This window comes from Bidens hawaiensis, unplaced genomic scaffold, assembly GCF_021521415.1.
Source record: "Bidens hawaiensis isolate Kalapana, Puna unplaced genomic scaffold, B.hawaiensis_p1.1 tig00079198_1, whole genome shotgun sequence".
NCBI classification, from domain to species: Eukaryota; Viridiplantae; Streptophyta; class Magnoliopsida; order Asterales; family Asteraceae; genus Bidens; species Bidens hawaiensis.
In genome coordinates, this window is record NW_027503551.1 from 9,554 (window position 1) to 28,777 (window position 19,224).

The 19,224-nt window shown below is 36.2% G+C and overlaps 1 long non-coding RNA gene across 3 annotated transcripts; it reads right to left on the reverse strand.

Moving 5' to 3' along the window:
• Window positions 1-17,015: 17,015 nt before the first annotated feature.
• LOC143607068 (uncharacterized) lies at window positions 17,016-18,614 on the reverse strand. 3 transcript variants are annotated; one of them, XR_013148873.1, is made up of 4 exons: window positions 18,587-18,614; window positions 17,667-17,707; window positions 17,248-17,297; window positions 17,016-17,025 (listed from the first exon to the last, which is right to left on the reverse strand). It is a non-coding gene; the product is annotated as an uncharacterized LOC143607068 (long non-coding RNA). The 3 variants fall into 3 exon arrangements; XR_013148872.1 differs by lacking the exon at window positions 17,016-17,025 and adding an exon at window positions 17,032-17,141; XR_013148871.1 differs by lacking the exon at window positions 17,016-17,025 and having other exon boundaries at window positions 17,176-17,297.
• Window positions 18,615-19,224: the final 610 nt, after the last annotated feature.

Sequence of the window (19,224 nt, forward strand, 5' to 3'; positions counted from 1 at the left end):
AGCAACAGTGTCTTTGGCCATGCTGCACACAAATCAAGAAGAAATAATCATTATGAGGCAAGGCTAGCCTCGTTGCAACTTCCTCTGGATGAATGGTTCATATAGGTTAAGCACTCAGTTTTGTTTGTTTATGAATTGGATTTGTTTATGCGATGACAAACTTTTAACAAATTGAAGTATTAGTTAATTAAATAGTTTTTTTTTGGTGTTTTGAGTTCTTTACAACCATGTTCAGTTGATGACAAAACCTAGAAGTGGGTTGGGGACTAAAAGGGGGTTGACTTGATACTATTAAACTGGGTAATTAAATTGTATAGGTTTGATGACAAAAGCCTGTCTCATTATATACTTTAACTACTTTCCAACACCATGTCTATGTGGTTTCCAATTGATCCAACGAGTTTTGTGTGAAACCTAGAACCTGAATCCGGAGGAGATTGTGTTTTCCTTAAGTTGTTTTTAAGATCAATCTTTCAAATTTTGCTTGACATCGTTTGTCCACTTTAGTTTTAAGATCAATCTTTCAAATTTTGCTTGACATCGTTTGTCCACTTTAGTTATAATTTTATATTAAAATAATCAAACAAATATGTAATACTGACCACATACTTCTCGTGGATACGATACCCTACTTACTCTAACAATTTAGCTTAATTGGGTTTTTGAATGACTAAAACGACGGTCATCAACGGTTTTCACCAATATTTCTTCAAACCAAGTTGATTCATTCCCAATTCGGACCTTGTTACTTCATTCTCGGTATTGTTCGGTTTCTGAATTGTGTCCTTTTGGTCGTCATTTGTTGTTTATTTAGACCAATTCGTCATTCGAACCTACAAATCCATGCTACAAAAGATTTAGTGTCAAACACAATTGATTTGTTATGAACAGTATAAAATCTAGGATAAACGATGTAAATGTGCATAATTTTGCACACATCAAATATCCACCCACTTAAACATTTGCTTGTCCTCAAGCAATGCTTTAAGCTGTAAACGAGGGGTCATGATGATCATCAGAGGTAGACACATTATTGGCAGATGTAGAGATTTATGTATATAAATGATTAAAAATTATTCAAAGATGACAACGATAAGAAAAAAGACTAAACCAAGCTTATTTGTGTTAAGATAAATGGACTTCTTGATAGTCAACTATTCATTCGCTTGCATCCCTCAATAAAGGTTAAAATAACAATTGCACACAACAACACACAAAAGAAAAACGACGGGTTGCTTCCCGTACAACGCCTTTCGTTAACGTCTTTGGCTAGATGTGGACACAATTTTCAGTTCGTGCATGTCGAGTTCTCCAATTCAATCATGTCATGATTGCTTTGTGGAACCCTTTATAGAATAATTTTAGGCGGTGCCCATTCACTTTGAACGTTTTACCTGTCTTTTCACTCATTTTCTATATTGCACCATGAGGAAAAACGTTAGTAACAACAAATTGTCCCACTCATATGGACCTTAATTTCCCATGAAAAAGCTTGAGTTTAGACGAAAATAACAAAACCTTTTGCCCTACACTAAACATTTTTTGTGTAACTGCCTTGTCATGAAATGCTTTGTTTATTTTTTTGTAAATTCGGGAGTTTTCATAAGCATCGTTACGAATTTTTCTAATTCTTGAAGTTGTAACTTATGATAAACTCCTGTTTCGTCCATCTCCATGTTGAATTGTTTGACATCCCAAAAGGATTTATGCTCTTATTCACCCGGAAGATGACAAGCTTTTCCCTAAACAAGGTGGTAGGCTGACATATCTATTGATGTTTTGTACGCCGTACGGTATGCCCATAGTGCATCACTCAAACGTAAGCTCTAATCCTTTCGATTTGGATTGACCGTTTTCTCTAAAATTGACTTGATTTCTCTATTTGACACCTCTTCTTGCCCATTTGTTTGTGGGTGGTAAGCTGTTGAGATGCGATGTGAAACTCCATACTTCTTAAAAAGTGCTTCGACTGTTCAGTTGCAGAATTGCGTTCTTCTATCATTGATAAATGCATTTGGCATTCCAAATATGCTAAAAATATTGGACTTGATAAAATCTTAAACAACTTTAGCATTCTTAGTTTTCGTGGCTTTTGCCTCTGCCCATTTAGAGACATAATCCACCGCCAAAAGTATATAAGTGTTACCAAATGAAGACAGGAATTGGCCCATGAAGTCAATGCCCCACACATCAAAAATTTCACACATGAGGATAGGTTTGAGAGGCATTTGATCTCGTGATCTTAATTTCCCAGACTCTTGACATCTCTCATATGACTTGAAAAACATATATGATATACTAGGCCAATAAAAAGGGATTCAAGTACCTTTTGTGCTATACGTTTTGGACCAAAGTTTCTCCACAAGCTTGTGAGTGTCAAAAATCTAAAACTGAGGGTAACTTGCTCGTGTCGACATATAATCTTATCACTTGATCGGCACCATATTTCCAAAGGTATGGCTCATCCCCAACATAATGTCTTGACTCCTTCTGAATTTTCTCTCTTTGAGCACGAGTCTATCAGAGTAGAAAAGTGTATGTGATAAGGTAATTCATGATGTTAGAATACCTCGGTGTAGCCACTTGAGCAGCAAATAGTCTTTCATAGGGAACATATCATGCATTGGCATAGGATCATCATTATTGATGATCTTTTTTAAGTGATCAACCACCAAATTGTGCTTACCACTTTTATCTCGAATTTCTAAGTCAAACTCTTGAAGTAAAAGCACCCATCGAATTAATCTTGGCTTTGCTTCTTTCTTTGTTATGAGATTCCTCAATGCAGCGTGGTCAGAGAAACTAGTTACTTTTGTATCGAGGAGATATTGCCTAAACTTTTCCAAAGCAAATAACGTAGCTAAAAGCTCCTTTTCGATAGTCGAGTAATTGCGTTGAGCTAGATCTAGGACTTCAGAAGCATAGTAAATCACGTGTGGCAGTTTGTCTTTTCTTTGCCCTAGCACTGCTCCCACTGTATAGTTACTGGCATCACACATAATCTCGAATAGGAGGTCCAGATCAGGTTGTTGGATTATCTGTGATGTCACCAACATCTCCTTCAATGTGTCGAAGGCTTCTCTACACTCTTCTGAGAAGATGAATTCTACATATTTTTGTAAGAGTTCACACAAGGGCTTGCTAATCTTAGAAAAGTCTTTGATGAATCTCTTGTAAAAACCTGCATATCCAAGAAAAGAGCGTACTTCTCGTACACTTTTAAGGTAAGGTAAAATTTTGATAACATCAAGTTTTGCTTTTATCTACCTCTAACCCTTTTTCTGAAACAATATGTCTAAGAATGAGACCTTGATCTACCATAAATGGCATTTTTCATAATTTAACACAAGATTGGTCTCAATGCATCTTTCAAAAATATTTTTCAGATTAGTTAAACATTCACCAAAAGAGTTTCCATAAACAGTAAAGTTGTCCATAAAAAAATCAATAATTTCTTCAACATAATATGAGAAAATACTTACCATGCATTGATGTGTGGGTAAAACACGTCTTTATGGTGTGTAATCTTATATGTTTTAAGTGTTTAAATGCATCGAGCTCGAGTACTTTGAGTGTTTTATGTTTACATGTGTGCAGAGCTTAACGAAGCTAATTTGGAGTGTTTAAGGATGGAGAAATCAATATTATACGAAAATAGCCCGTCCAACATCAATCCCTTTACTCGAGATGACATGCCCCAAAACTGTTCCCTCTTGAACCATAAAATGGCTCTATTCCCAACTTAAGACCAAATTCTTTTCCACACATCTTTTTAAAACTTTTATTAATTCATTTAAGCATGAATCAAAAGATGAGCCGAAAATAGAAAAATCATCCATAAAAATTTCAAGTGAATCCTCGACCATATCTGAAAAGATACTCATCATGCACATTTGAAAGGTGGCCTGGGCATTGCACAAACCAAAAGGCATTCGCCTAAATGCGAAAGTGCCGTATGGACATGTGAAAGTGGTCTTATGTTAGTCATCGGGGTGAATAGCAATTTGATTGTACCCCGAATAACCATCTAAAAAGCAATAAAATCTCTGACCTGATACTTTTTCGATGATTTGGTCAATGAATGGTAAAGGGAAATGGTCTTTGGACGTCGCGACATTCAACTTCCGGTAGTCAACATAAATTCTCCATCCGGTTACCGGTCGGGTGGAAATTTCTTTACCTTTTTCATTACGGGTTATCTGAATACCCGCCTTCTTCGGGTTCCGTTTGCGTTGGACTTACCCAAGTACTATCTAAAATAGGGAAAATAATTCCCGCATCCAACCATTTTAAGACTTCTTTCTTCACGAATTCCCGCATATTTGGATTCAACCGTCTTTGTGCATCGTGTGCGGGTTTCACCTCGGGATCCGTGATAATCTTGTGCATCATGATAGACGGACTAATTCCCCTCAAGTAGGCAATCATCCACCCAGTTGTCGCTGTATGTTCTTTCAACACTTACATCAATGCCCTTTCTTGATCTTCTTCTAAATTTAAGACGATGATGGCGGACAACATTTCATTTTCTCCCAAACACACATATTTAAGGTAATCTGGGAGTTCTTTCAACTCAACCATCGGAGGACTCTTAAGTGAAGGTCTCAACTTGGATTCAATAGTGTCCAGTAATTTCTCCACTTGTTGAGACCATGGTGGTTTCTTGATACTTGCAGCATAAAATTCAACTGTTCTTTCTTCCTTCTCCAACTGATGTGAATGCTCTACCGCCGCCCTGCAATAAATAACACACTCCTCTGTGGCATCTTCCTTATTTTCATGAGGATTCAACCCGTCAATGATTTCAATTGTGAAACATTCATCACTCACCAGAGGGTTAGAAACGTTTGAAAAAACTTTTAATCGAAGATTTTATACCCAAAAGGCATGTAGACTACTCCGGTTCTATAGTTTATTTAAGCATTTGCGGTTGCCAAAAAGGGCCTACAGAGAATCACGTTCGGTTGCCGTTCAGGTCAACTGTGACATAATCTAGAACCAAAAATTCGATCGGGTAGTTAAAATCCTCGATCATAACAATCACATCTGCAACAATTCCCCTAGAAAGCTTATGTGTCAAATCGTCCAACACCACGGTGGTGTCGACTTTTCTAAGTGGACCAAAATCATATTGATCATATAGGCTTTCAGGGATAATACTCACCACCGCTCCAAGATCTAATACGGCCTCATCTCTTTAAAATCACCCACTTGAATGTGTATTATTGGCGTTTCCGGATCTTGTAACTTGGGTGGGAGGATTCCCGTTAAAACCGAACTCACCTTAGCCGTTAAATCAACCTGTTTAGGTATTTTGTGAGTTCGTTTTTTAGTACACAATTCCTTCAAATATTTAGCATATGCGGGGACTTGTTTAATAGCATCAATGAGGGGTAAATTAATTTTTACTTGTTTGAATACTTCCCACATTTCCTCCTGTTGTGGGCCCCTCTTTTTCAGTGATAATGTTACGTGATTCACCAATGCCTGAGGAAATAGAACGGTTTTACTCGTTGAACCCGTCTCCTTTGCGGTTGGTGTTTCTTTTTTTCTTTTACCGATTCATTTAAATTTTTATTAATTAATTTTTTTGGATTATTTGTTGGTTCAATTTCCACCTTATCATCACTGTTCCCATTTTCACCCAAGTCTTCCACCACTCCTTCAACCAAGGATTATCAAAAGCCTTACAGTTTCTAAGGGTACTTACCTGGTTAATATGGGTGCTCTTTCCACTTGAAAAACTGTTATTCTGATGGATCGGATTCTTCAAAGTATCAGTAAGTAGTTTGGATGGATTTCTCTTTAGACTTGCAATTTCTTCTGCTAATTGACTCATCTATTTATCCAGTGCAACATTTTCGTTCTTTTGAAACTCCAACCTCTGATTCAACGCCTTATTTTGAATCTCTTGATTTTTATACTGAGTCTCTTGATCTTTCTTCATTTGCTTCAATAACTCAATCACATCCTTAATCGACTCCTCTTTGTTACCCGAAGAATTCCCTTTCCCTTGCCGACAACTCTTTTGATAACCCTTATTGTAACCCCCCGAATCTCTATGATTGTACCCACTCTAACCATTGCCTGAACTGTTCCCATATTGTTTCTTGTTTGACTGATAACCTGTCTTCAGCGAATTGCCCAGAAAATTCGGGTTCTGCTAAGTGTTCGGTTTTACATAGCTGAAATTTAGATTATTTCTGAGGCCCAGATGATATGTGTTTGAACTCATGTAATTGTATTTCCTTTCACCCTGAACATAGTTTACCACCTCTGTCTCAGTCTCTTCATCTTGTGCCATCCCACAACTCGCGACTTCATGCCCTAACTAACCACAACCTTCACATAGTGGACATGTTTTTCCCGATCTACCCGTTCCTTGTATACCTGCATCTAACAACTTGTCCATATTCTTTTCCAGCCTATCCATTATGTCATCTGAACCATGATTGTCAAACGCCTTTACTACAGGTCTTTTGGCCATCCTGTTCGATTGCGTGTATCTCTTCGAATTAGTTGCATGCCTTTCAAGATGCCCCTAATCCACATTTTCGTTGTTTCTAAGAAAAGATCCATAGTTGTGGCTTGGAGGTCACAGTCATTATCATTAGAGAGACTATCATGAAATGCCTTTATCAATTCCCACGAAATGATCGGTAAAGGGTTCGTGGCCACTTGTGGGATGAAGTGACTTTGAACTCCTCTGACTGGTGGTGGGACATATGCTCTCGGTACTCCATCATCAAACTCATAATACGGAACCTTTTGTTCGCGGTTATTCTGACGTCTCGGTGCTCGATCTCGTTGATTTTCTGGATGATTTTGTCGAATTTACTGGTCATTCTGGATATTTTGCTACTGATACTGACCCACATATTCATCCTCAAATTATTCCCCATCATCCTCATAATCTAACCAGACATCATCCCTTATATTCCAGTCTTCCACCCGTATACGAGCCTGGTTATTCTCGGGTCTTTCCTCTCTAAATTCAGCTGGTCTTTGATGGTTTGGTGGGGCATCACCGACTGACCAGTTTTCATCAAAATTCAGTTGTCTTCTTTATTTACGGTTACCCCCTCAACGTTTCAACTGGTTTTGGTTACGGTTAGCATCTTGGTTTCGGTTAGGTGGTGGGTTGTTTTGAAGAAATGGTTGTTCTTGGTTTGGTGGTTGGCCTTGGTTATTCGGTGGGTAGTCATTCGGGTACTCATGTTTTCAGTTTTTGGTATTGTGGCTTCAGGTTTCCGGTTTACTTTGGGTTTCCGAGCCTGTCGGTTTCTTTTTGCTGTTTTATCAATTTCTGGATCAAATTGCACCGGCTCTTTCTCGCGGGAATATCACGTCGGCATTAACCTGTAAAGTCACCTGCACAGACAAAAACACTAACACCCCACGTAAAATCAACGAAGAAATAATAAAAACAAAAACTAAAAATTAAGCTAAACTAGCACTATGTGCGTTGATTCCCTGGAAACGGCGCCATTTTGATCGATGTCGAAAGGTCAATCAAAAATATTTATAAAAATACCTCTATTGGCTAGGGAAAATAAGGTGTCGAATCCACATGGAATCATTGGAAAATGCTCATTCAGTTTAATACTATTACTTAGTTATGCTATAGCGAACAAACGATGTCAAGCGGTTTTAAAAGTAGTTTGTAAAACAATAATATGAAAATAACCAATCTCCAGGTTTCAGGTTTTTAAGCAAGTTAGACAATTAATAAACTTATTTGGATAAATCCTTGTTATTATATGTAAACTAAAAGACTTACTATTTGGCTATACTAAATGTTAGAACTTAATCCAAACGATTGACACAATTTAATGAAAATCTATTTGATTTCAATTTTAGGTTTTTGATACACAAAATTAATACTATGGTTAATGATAAACGGCTCAATGATGAAAATAAGTCAATCCTAATTGTTTATGACCACAAATCGATTAACTGACAAAAGATTAAGCAATCAAACACTAGAAAACTGTTTAAGCACACAAACAAATACAAAGAGTTGATCAACCGAATGATTAACCAAATCCAAAGTGAAAGTTTAGAATACCAAAAAAACAACGTACAACTCAACCCTACGCCCGAAGATGGTTATGAAGTCTTTAGCATTGCATCTTGATCTTGAATATCTTGATTATGATGTTGGAAAATGATTGCATGAGTGATTATGGTTATTAAGAGATGTTATGATGGTGAAAGATAGCCTCCAAAACAACCCTCTGTCACACCCCAACCTACGGCGGAAATGCCAGGGCGCGAACTGATTGCCACAACTCTCAAGGTACTATCATGCAATATTTATATGACAATATCTATTAATTTTATTCAATTTCAAAATAAATCAAATACAAAATACAACTCATTAAAAAAACAATAAACAAAAATTTAATTCTTGATTTTATATTTTCTAACATAATTCTTCACTAAATCTTCACAAAGTCTTGCAACTAATTCAAGCGATAACCTGCATATGCGTATAAAATAGAATTTTGTCAACAACACATGTTGAGTGAGCAACACACCAGTTTAGTTGTACATATAGTATATATAATAAATTACGTAGCTGCAACAAGTCATATGAGAATAACAAATTAACCAAATAAACAAGTATAACTGAGATGTCGAGAAGCACAAAGGCTAACGACTGGCGTATGATCATACTAGACTGAGATTATGTTGGACGTCTCCGAATGCGAAAGCATACAAAGCAAATAAGCACATAAACAAGTAAGGTATAAGTTGTTAACACATAAGACAAAGTTGCAGTTTTATGTATAAGTATATATGAGAAAGTATATTTACGCATATGTCCCCAAAACGTGAGAAAACAAGTAAAATAGGGGAATGTGGTACTCACCTCGATAGACGAACTAAGGTGATCGAGATAATAAGAATGGAGGAAATCACACGTTGACAATAAAGCCTAAAAGGAACAAAGAGAATTATGGATATGCTAAGTATATGAACAAGAACGATTTTGAAGACTCAATAACCATTATTAATAAGTTAATATTATATATATATATATATATATATATATATTTAATCATAATTAATATAATAATATAATAAGATATAATATGCAAAATCCTTAGTTTGTTAAATAAAAGTAAAACACATCTTAAGATATTATTAGTTTTATAAAGTACATAAATATATATTTATATTAAGTTTGCTTGCTATATATCTATATATGTATATACATTAAATCCTTAGTTTTTCGGGTTATTATACATACATACATATGTTTACATACGGAATAATGACGCGAGAAATCAATTATTATAAAGTCGGTTTACAAAAGAAAATTTTAATCAATTATTATTATTATTATTAATTGATTTAAAAAGAATATATTAGAAAAAAAAAACTAAAAATTCGGGGTGGCAGGGGGTCGAACCCGCGACCTGCCCCCCCCCCCCCCCATGACTCACAGAAATAACCAGATAAGCTACCTTAGCGACTGCAACAAAAACCAGATCATATTATATACAAACAGACTCAGATTCATCAAAGTTGACTATGAACCCTAGTAATTCGATTTACCCAAATATGTTAATGTAAATCAAATCAGCCTTAGGGCTTTTGTTTAGCAATGAATTGCGATCATAACCCTATAAATTGATTACCTTAAATCGATTTAAATGAAGGTGAACGAGTACGGATCCGTGCCGGCCAAACTTGATTACGAACAAGCTTATAAACTGCAAACTAATATAATTGATGATAGGAGTATGATGTTGGGTGTGAGTTTAATTGGAATATTACCATCGTTTATATAGATTTAGGGATTAGGCTTGTCGGTTTGGTTAATAATGGAAGGACGGATTAAAATCGATATTGTTAACTCGTTTAGGGTGTAGGTTATGGCCGAAGTTAACATAATTATATGATACACAAGATCAATTAAAACTAATAAACGAAGATTAAGGTCCAAGTCATTGTAAATTGAATTCGGGTACAAGAAACGAATGTGGATACGGGTTTGATAAATGGATATCCAATTTGAAGATATGGGTTATAACTATTTTACACTCTGAACCCTGAAGTTTGAGATTGAATACAAATGAGATAAAATTATATAATTTGGGCTGAAAGTGTAAGAATATTAAAGATTTAATTACAAACAATTAAATATTAACAAAATAATCGATTTAACTTGATAAACGCAATATATTTTAAAATAACCCGAACAATGAACCGAGTCGGGTAAATGTATAAATTCGAAAACCCGAGTTGTTACATCCTCAGCGGTAGAGAATGAAAAGATATTCGACCTTAGGGTTTTTGCCTCTTAAATATGGAAGAAAAACAACCAAAAACGATTTCCCCGCCAGGCCAGGCCGTAGCCTATGACTTAAGGTCCTGCCTTACGGCACTACTTAGCCGTAGGCTATGGCCAGGATCCTGTAGCCTACGGCTGCTGCTGTTGCTCCAACGTGTTATTTTCCGTTTTCTTCAACCCCGATCGTCCGATTAAGCTCCCAATCACTCCTCATTGTATAATCTTGATTTCTCCATCCTTAAACACTCCAAATTAGCTCCGTTAAGCTCCGCATACCTGCAAACATAAAAACACTCAAAAGTACTTGAGCTTGGTTCATTTAAACGATTAAAACTTATAATATTACACACCATAAACACGTGTTTTTACTCGAGCCGGGGCATTGCAAAGATCGAATGGCATTCTCCGGTATGTAAACGTGCCAAAAGGGCACGTAAACGTTGTATTCTCTTGGTATTTGGGTTCAATAGGTATTTGATGGAAACCAGAGTATTCATCTAAGCAACAATAATGAGTTTTACCTACTAACCTCTCATGCATTTGATCGATGAAAGGTAAAGGGAAGTGATCCTTTCGAGTGGAGGCATTTAGCCTCCTATAGTCAATACACACTCTCCATCCATTTTGCACACGAGTGGGAACCGGTTCATCTTTTTCTTTCTTGGTAACAGTGAATCAGTGATACCAGTCTTCTTGGGTATAACTTGAAATGAACTTACCCATTTGTAGTCAGAGATTGGGTAAATCATACCTGGATTGAGTAGCTTCAGAATCTCTTTCTTAACAACTTCCATCATGGGATGATTCAATCTTCTTTGTGCTTCATGTTTGGGCTTGTAGTCATCTTCCATGAGGATCTTGTGCACACAAGGAATGGACTCAAGCCTTTGATGTCAGCTATGGTCCAACCGGTTGCTTCGTTGTACTTCTTTAGCATGTTGACCAGTTCATATTCTTTGTTCTTGGACAGTTTGTTGGATATGATTACTGGCAACGTACCGTTATCTCCAAGATAAGCATACTTAAGATGATTAGGGAGAGTCATTAACTCTAGATCTAGTGGTTGCACAATGGATGGTCGGAGCTTTTGTTCAGTAACTTGTAATTGCAGCTTGGTTGTTTCATACTTGGCTAACAATGTTGTAAATATCCCTAGTCGCTAGTCGGGCGGTGGGTTGGGGACTAACGATTAATCGGGATTAATCGAGATTAATCGAATCAGACTTTAATGTATATTTTTCAATTTATTATATACAGACACACAATTTTATATGTAATTTACAAGTTTATACATACATAAACACAATTTGGGCGGAAAATTGCTTGAGTCTCGCCGGAAATCGCTGGTTTTTGATTGAATCTTGCCGGAAACCATTAACTTTGGTCATAATCTCACTGGAAACCGCTCATTTTTGTCAGAATCTCATCGAAAACCACCAGTTTAGGCCGGATTGTTCATTGACCGATTAGCCCACGACTAATCAGTGAAGTGGGTACTAGCGATTAATCGGGGATTAATCGGCGTATAGTCATGATTTTTGCAACCCAGGATGGGTTGTGTATCCATGAGGGATACCAAATCTATCAACTCATGTTCAAGTTTGAACTTTTCTGCGGGTTCATTGTCGACGTTTCATCAAGGATTTTGTTTAAGATTAATGCTAGAGTGAGATGGATAGATAACTCGAAGTAATCATCAGTTAAAGGATCGATTACATCTAACCAATTCACAAATGAAACATCACTTGGATACCGCATATCATCGTAAATATTGAAATTTATGATCTCACCATCAAATTCCATGGAGAAAGTACCACTATAAACATCAATCTTTGTTTCAGTAGTCTTTAGGAATGGCGTCCCTAACATAACGGAACTTGAGTCTGAAGTGTCACCATTTTTCATGTCTAACATATAGAAATCAACAGGAAATACCAGTTCATTCACTTGTACTAACACGTCCTCTAATACACCTTTTAGGTGGACCATGGATTTATCAGCCAATTGAATGACTACCAATGCCTTTTCAACGGTCCTACGTTGAGAGTTTTGAAATTGGAACATGGTAAGACGCTGATAGAGCCTCCGAGATCAAGCATGGCTCTTGGTATGCTTAAATTTCCCATTTGACAAGGAATAGTGAAAACACCAGGATCCTTGCATTTTGGTGGGAGTCTCTTTTGTAAGACGCCTGAGACATCCTCGTTGACCTTGGCGGTTTCGTTCCGTTTAAGCCTTTTCTTTTAAGTGAAAAGTTCTTTTATGAATTTGGTTTATCAAGGGACTTTCTTGATAACATCAAGGAGGGGAAAATTTACCTTCACCTTTCAAAACGTCTCCATGATTTCATGATCTTCTCTTTATTTCTTTGTGCTTAAAAATCTTGAGGGAAATGGAGGAGGGACATTGATCTTAGGTATTACTTCACTTGACTTGGAAGCATCTTTTTTTTAGTCTTCTTTTCAACAACGACCTCTTGCTTTTCTTCTTGCAATTCCGGGTCGTCGTACTTCCTTCCACTTCTTAATGTGATGGCACAAGCGTTGTGCTTGGGATTACTACTGGTTGTGCTGGTAATTTCCTTGAGATTCGAGTCTACTCACTGAACTAGTTAACTAAGCCATTTGTTGCTCCAGATTCTTGATGCTCGCATTTGTTTATTTTTGGAATGTTTGACTACTGGTAGCCAGATTCTTCACAATGCCCTCTAAAGACATTCCAGAGCTACTTGGTTGTTTTGTTAATGCTTGACGGTGTTGGGAATTTTGTTGGTTTAGAAAGGGCTGGCGTGGTTGATATTGAGTTGGTATTTGTTGGTAGCCAAACTTGGTGGGTTGTCCCAGATCTGATTTCCTCGTGGTTGATCACATTGCCTTGAGTTTTGTCTAGGATATCCGCCAACTGCATTTGCTTGTTCAACATTGTGTTGCAGCATTGGACACATATTAGTGGGGTGTCTTGTTTCTAAGCATATTTCACGTGCTCGTTGTGGTGCTTCGGCTGCTTTATCCTTTGTAAGCATCACGACTGCTTTTGTTAACTCAACCAATTGAGTTTCAGTGTGAGGAGTATTCACTCCTTTCATAGCACGTGGTACATATGGATACCATTCTTCTTCATGCACTGAGTGTTTGGTGCCACCTGCTGCTGATTGGATTATGGATCTGATTTAGGTCAGAGTTTTTTCGAGTAGGTTTCCTCCACTTGAGGCACTTAGCAATTGTCTCTCCATGGGTGCCATTCCTTGACAAAAGTATTAAAGTAATTGATGCTCCGAGACTCCATGTTGAGGACATTTTCTACATAGCTCCTTGAACCTTTCCCATTAAGCATGTAGAGGCTCTCTTTTTGCTTATTTGATCCCTGCGATTTTTCTACGAAGAGTGGACGCTTTTGCTTCAGCGAAGTACGTGTCAAGAAAAGTTCTTGCAAGAGCATTCCAGGTTGTCACTGACCATGGTGGCAGGGTATACAACCAATGTTTCACTAAATCTTGCAAAGAAAAGAGGAATGCCCTAAAAGTTTGATTTGATCTTCTGTTACATTATTTGGCTTCATTCTGGTGCACAGAACATGGAATTCTTTGAGGAAATTGTGAGGATCTTCATTCTCCTGGCCTCGGAAGGTTGGCAATAAATGGATAAATCTTGATTTTAGCTTGATATTTGGAATAGCGGGATAAATGATACAAAGAGGTTGTTGGGGAACATCGCAGTTCGCCCATTCTAGGGTTTGCTCGACTGGGTTCAATACAAAGAGGTTGTTGGGCCTGAATCTTGGGTCGAAGTCGAGTTTTGTGACGTGGGAGTGGAAGATGATTCAGAGTCACTTGACAAGGAAATGTTTCCCCAAATGTTAACGACCGTGGTGATTGAGTAGAGGTTGAAGGATTTGCTAACTTCTTTTGAATTTTTGCCCGTTTCTTTAATCTCTTCATGGTTTTTCTATTTCTAGATCGATTACAAGTGGTTTACCAACTCTTAAAGATCTTGGCATAAAAGTAAAATTTTGGACATAGTCCCCGGCTACCGCACCAATTTGTTGGATGTCGTTAACTGCAACAAATAAATCTATAAAGGTGAACTTACTACGTTACACGCTATTATGGATAATATGAATGGAAGTAAGGTTCGTGTCCACAGGGAATGCGGTTTAACAATTTTATAACCAGGAGCGATTTAGAACTAGTATTCGTAACATGGGGGTTTGTGCAAATTATAGATTATATAAGCATATAACTAACTGACAACAGTACAAATAATTAGCATATAACTAAGAGGTAAACTAACTAACTTAGAAACAAACGATTATTAAAGATAGTTCCGACACAAGGGGTATTTCATACTTCTGATTCGAGTTACGATCATAAATACTTATGGTGCAATTATGGATGTTCCCTCCATCTATGTCTAACTAAGCGCAGTTCGTTAGTTAGATTCAACTCGCTACCCTAAGCTCACGTCTTTACGATCTTAATGTGCGATTTGCCTGTGATGAAAGTATTAATTATCATTTAGTGTTCACGCCGTTTGGAATACTAAATCACAATGTATAATTTCTATAACGAATTTGAATTCGTAGACAAACGCAAAACCGACATTTATTCCTTAGTTATTAAGATTAAAATCTTATTTCATAACTTTGAAGAATTTCATTAGCATATTAATAAACTGTTAATGTTCGTTAACAAACTAATTTGAATCCTAACAGAGTTTCGGAATTTAAAGTTCAAGAATTTATACAAACGAAACCTTTCGACAATAAAATCACATAACTATTTCACATTCGAATCATAATACAAAATAAAGCCCTTAATGTCGAAACTAATAGATTATTAGCCTAACATAGCAATTAACATAACCAAATTAGACTTACAAAATAGAGACATACTACTCGTGGGGTGTTCGGGAAGAACTTCAAAGCTCCCGGGAAGTGTTTTAACCTTTTTGAGACTCTTGAAACCTCCTTGGCAATCATTTGGAGTTTATTCAGCAAACAAGAGAAGAGATATGCTAGAAAAGGGACGGTTTTGGCTGAAACTCGGGACTGCTATTTATAGGTAAAAATCTGGAATACTTATGGGTCGTAATGTTTTCAATATTATCCTTATGACCCACAAAAGTAACTTTTGAGAGATCTTATCTTCAACTCCAGATTTCTCGGATCTTGTTTCTTAATGCCAGTCTTTATGGGCCGTAACCTGGCTTTATGACTCATATGTGTCGCTTTCAAATGCCTTAATATTATCTATTCCGGATTTTTTGGATCTGGTTGCACCGACAAAGACTTTTGCAAATAAAAAAATGACCGACGTTTCTTTAAGGGTCATAAGGGTGTTTACAACCCATAAGTGTCAAGTATAGGTCTTCTGGATTTTGACTCTTATGCTTGCTCATTAATGCTTTGTCTGGAAATCTTTATGGGTCATAAGGTTCGGTTGATAGTGTCGTTGCAACACATAAGATTTGCAAGTGTCTTATTATTCTTTTATCGCCAAGTCTTGTCTTTGCTTTTGATCTTCATTTCTTCCAACTTCGTTCTTTCTTGCGGTTGTTCATTAATGTTTCTTTGGACCAACCCATTTCGGACATTGTTTCTTCATTCTCGGTTTTGTTCGGTTTCTGAATTTTGTCCTTTTGGTCGTTATTTCTTGTTTATTTAGGCCAATTCGTCATTCGAAACTACAAATCCATGTTACAAATGATTTAGTGTCAAACTCAATGGATTTGTTATGAAAAATGTATAAAATCGGGGGTAAATGATATAAATAATGTGTATAGTTTTACACACATCAACATTCACAACATATACAGTAGAAACTCTATAAAATAATACACTTGGGACCACCAAAATTTATTAATTAAAAGAGTTATTAATTAATCGATAAATTAATAATTACTAATTTATTAAAATTATTGAAAGCGTTATTGGAATTAATGTAGTTGCACAGTTATTGACTGATGAAGAAATTATTGAAAGTGTTATTGAAGTTAATAAAGATGATATCGATGAAGAAGATGATGAAAGTTCTATAATGGAGCCCCCTTCGCGAAACGAAGCTATTACAGCGGCAATTACATTGAACAATTTCTTGTTAAGCAATGAGAAAACAACACAAGAAATTCTTACCATGCTAAGGAAAATTAGAGACGAGATTCAAGGGGAAATTGATTTCAACAAAAAACAAAAGACAATTGAGTCATTTTTCAAGAAACCTTCATAAATCATTCATGTAATATGCTATATATAAAGAATTATTAATTTATATTTTATATGGAGTCTAAAGAAATTATCAAAAATGTATTATCTTATAATTTTAGCGAATTATTAGTTTAGCACCCTATCCCCGAATCGAGACCGGCAAAAAATATTATCTTAGAGAGTTTATTAAATAATCGAGTATTAATTTATCGAGTTTCTACTGTAGAAATAGAGTAGAAAGAGAGATGGACTTCTTCATGAGGGATCATGAAACCTAAGCATATTGATTTTTGTTTTAGTTTACAACTAGTGGTTGACCCGGCGCGTTTCGCCGGGATTGGTTATGCAGATACATATTATCAGTTCTAAGTTGTTGGTCGGTTAGATATATCAGTTCTAACTTATGCGGTTACATACTATCAGTTCTAACTTGCAGACTTGTGGTACAGTTAACTGCCTCCTGCAACAGGCAGACATCTCTTCAGCAGCATGCAGACATGGAATTGCATCAGCTTTAGTTACTGCAAGAAATAAGGGGTGTCATAAGTTAAATCACATATTTCGATCAAAATTACACCAAAAGTCAAGGACCTGTTAATTCAACTTAAAACTAAAAATACAGTATTGCAATTTTATGCTACAATTTGGAAACCACCCATTGTTAGGTCTTTACAGTGGATATAGTTGAACATACAAATAGAAAAGTAACATGTGTATCTTATCAAGATAAATGAATTTCTTACCTTTATATGAAGCTTCCCAAGTAGTAGCATATATCTAACTCAGAAGCCACCTGATGAAAAGCAAAGAAACAATTGTTTGCATTCACTAATAATTGGTAATCCAACAATAAATGGGTGTCAAAAACACATCCCAAAAATTACTCTAATCTGTAAGGTTAAGCAGCAGCAGCAGCAGCAGCAACAACACCACCACTTAAAACCTTTCGTGTCATTACTGTTGATCCATTTTAAACAGTACTTAGTTCACCAAAATACTAATTCAAAGAATCATAAAGTGATACACTTTTGTTTGTAATTAATTGATCCCAAAGCAGCGGAATCATTTCGAAAAATACCTCGTTTGTACACATCTAAGTAGAACACTAAAGACCATATTATGCAGTTCTAGGTTTTGTAACAATAAGACATGAAATGCATACCTTAGCATCCGGATGTGATATGAATGGCCTCTATTTTCCTGCTGACATAAAAGTTTAAAACTTAAATAAGCGAAACTGATGTACAATTGTTGCATTTAACTTGTATCAACTTGGTTAAACAACTGTGTTTTCCTAGATATTTATTTAGGCTCAAATACATTATCATCATATCCGGTTAGCAGCCAAGCCATGTAGACTAAATGTGAGCTTATATTGTTCAACAATAGATACGTTAAAATCATAGTCTATCTAAGGAACATAACCCGCCAGTAAACAAACAGATCAAAGGATGATTGTAAACCCGCGAGTAAACGATATACACTACATAACAACCAAGTCTATCTAAGGAACGTAAAACCGTAAAGTTGTGACCCAAATAATGACAGATCACATGCACCAAAAACAAACAACTTACTACTACCACCACTCCACCGCTGCCAACAGTTCCGAATCGAAACCCCAATACAATAGATCATCATAATTTTTTTCAAGAAAGCCGAATATCACAATCGGCAAACACAAACGCAACTGGTGCGACGACACCATAACTACCAAGGGTTCTGAAGCGGAACCTGAAAACGATAGATTACGGCTTACCTGCAACACGCGTCTCCGACCTTGTTTTATAATTCAATTTATGTTGCTCAACTTAGGCGTCAAAAGTTATCAAACTTAAAACCTCATTATAACTATAACTACTGAATGCACACTGCAATAGAACTATTGTTCGAATTCTTTGATTTCTATCTTCATTAGCATGTCAAATAAAAAAGAAACCCAACCCGAAAAAAACCATTCAAGGTAGGATTCAGACCATCCCTATAATTCACCAACCTATTCACAGAATCAATTTATTTAGTATTTACCCTTAATACTTAGCATAACCATAATCACAATCAAGCGAAAAACCGGCAGGTTACCTTAATGGCAAAATGAACTTTGTCTTGGTAGTGGCTCACGTATCCATACACGACTGTTGTCCGGCGCCACCAAGGGTTCCAACACCACAATCGATTTATGAACAGAGAGAATACAGGGTGAGAGAGAGATAGCAACGGATAAAAGCAAAAGAGGACACGTGTATAACACATGGCAAACCAAAAAATATAAGCCAAAACTGTACAACCTAACTACTTAACCATCAGGATACAATGAAAGCTATTCTTCTAACACAAAACAATAATAACATATACATATACAAAAGTCAGCAAAACAAGCTTTCTTTTTATACTAATTAGATAATATGTTATTTATTAATAATTTTTATTATTGTTAATACAAATAATCATGATTTATTGTTGGTAAATATTATTATAAATTTATATTAAATAAAATATAACAATAACTGTTTAAATGAAAAATGGTTTTGGTATGAGTAATAGCGTTAAATTTTAATTTGATTCTAGCCTTTGTGAAGTGATTCGATATAACCATAACATAGACTAGAGTAGCAATCTAATGAAACTTTAATCAACTATAACTATATTGATTTCATGAAATGATTACAACTAAGAGATTAGAAGCAATATAGAAACAAGTAACATAAAAGGGGATGGGA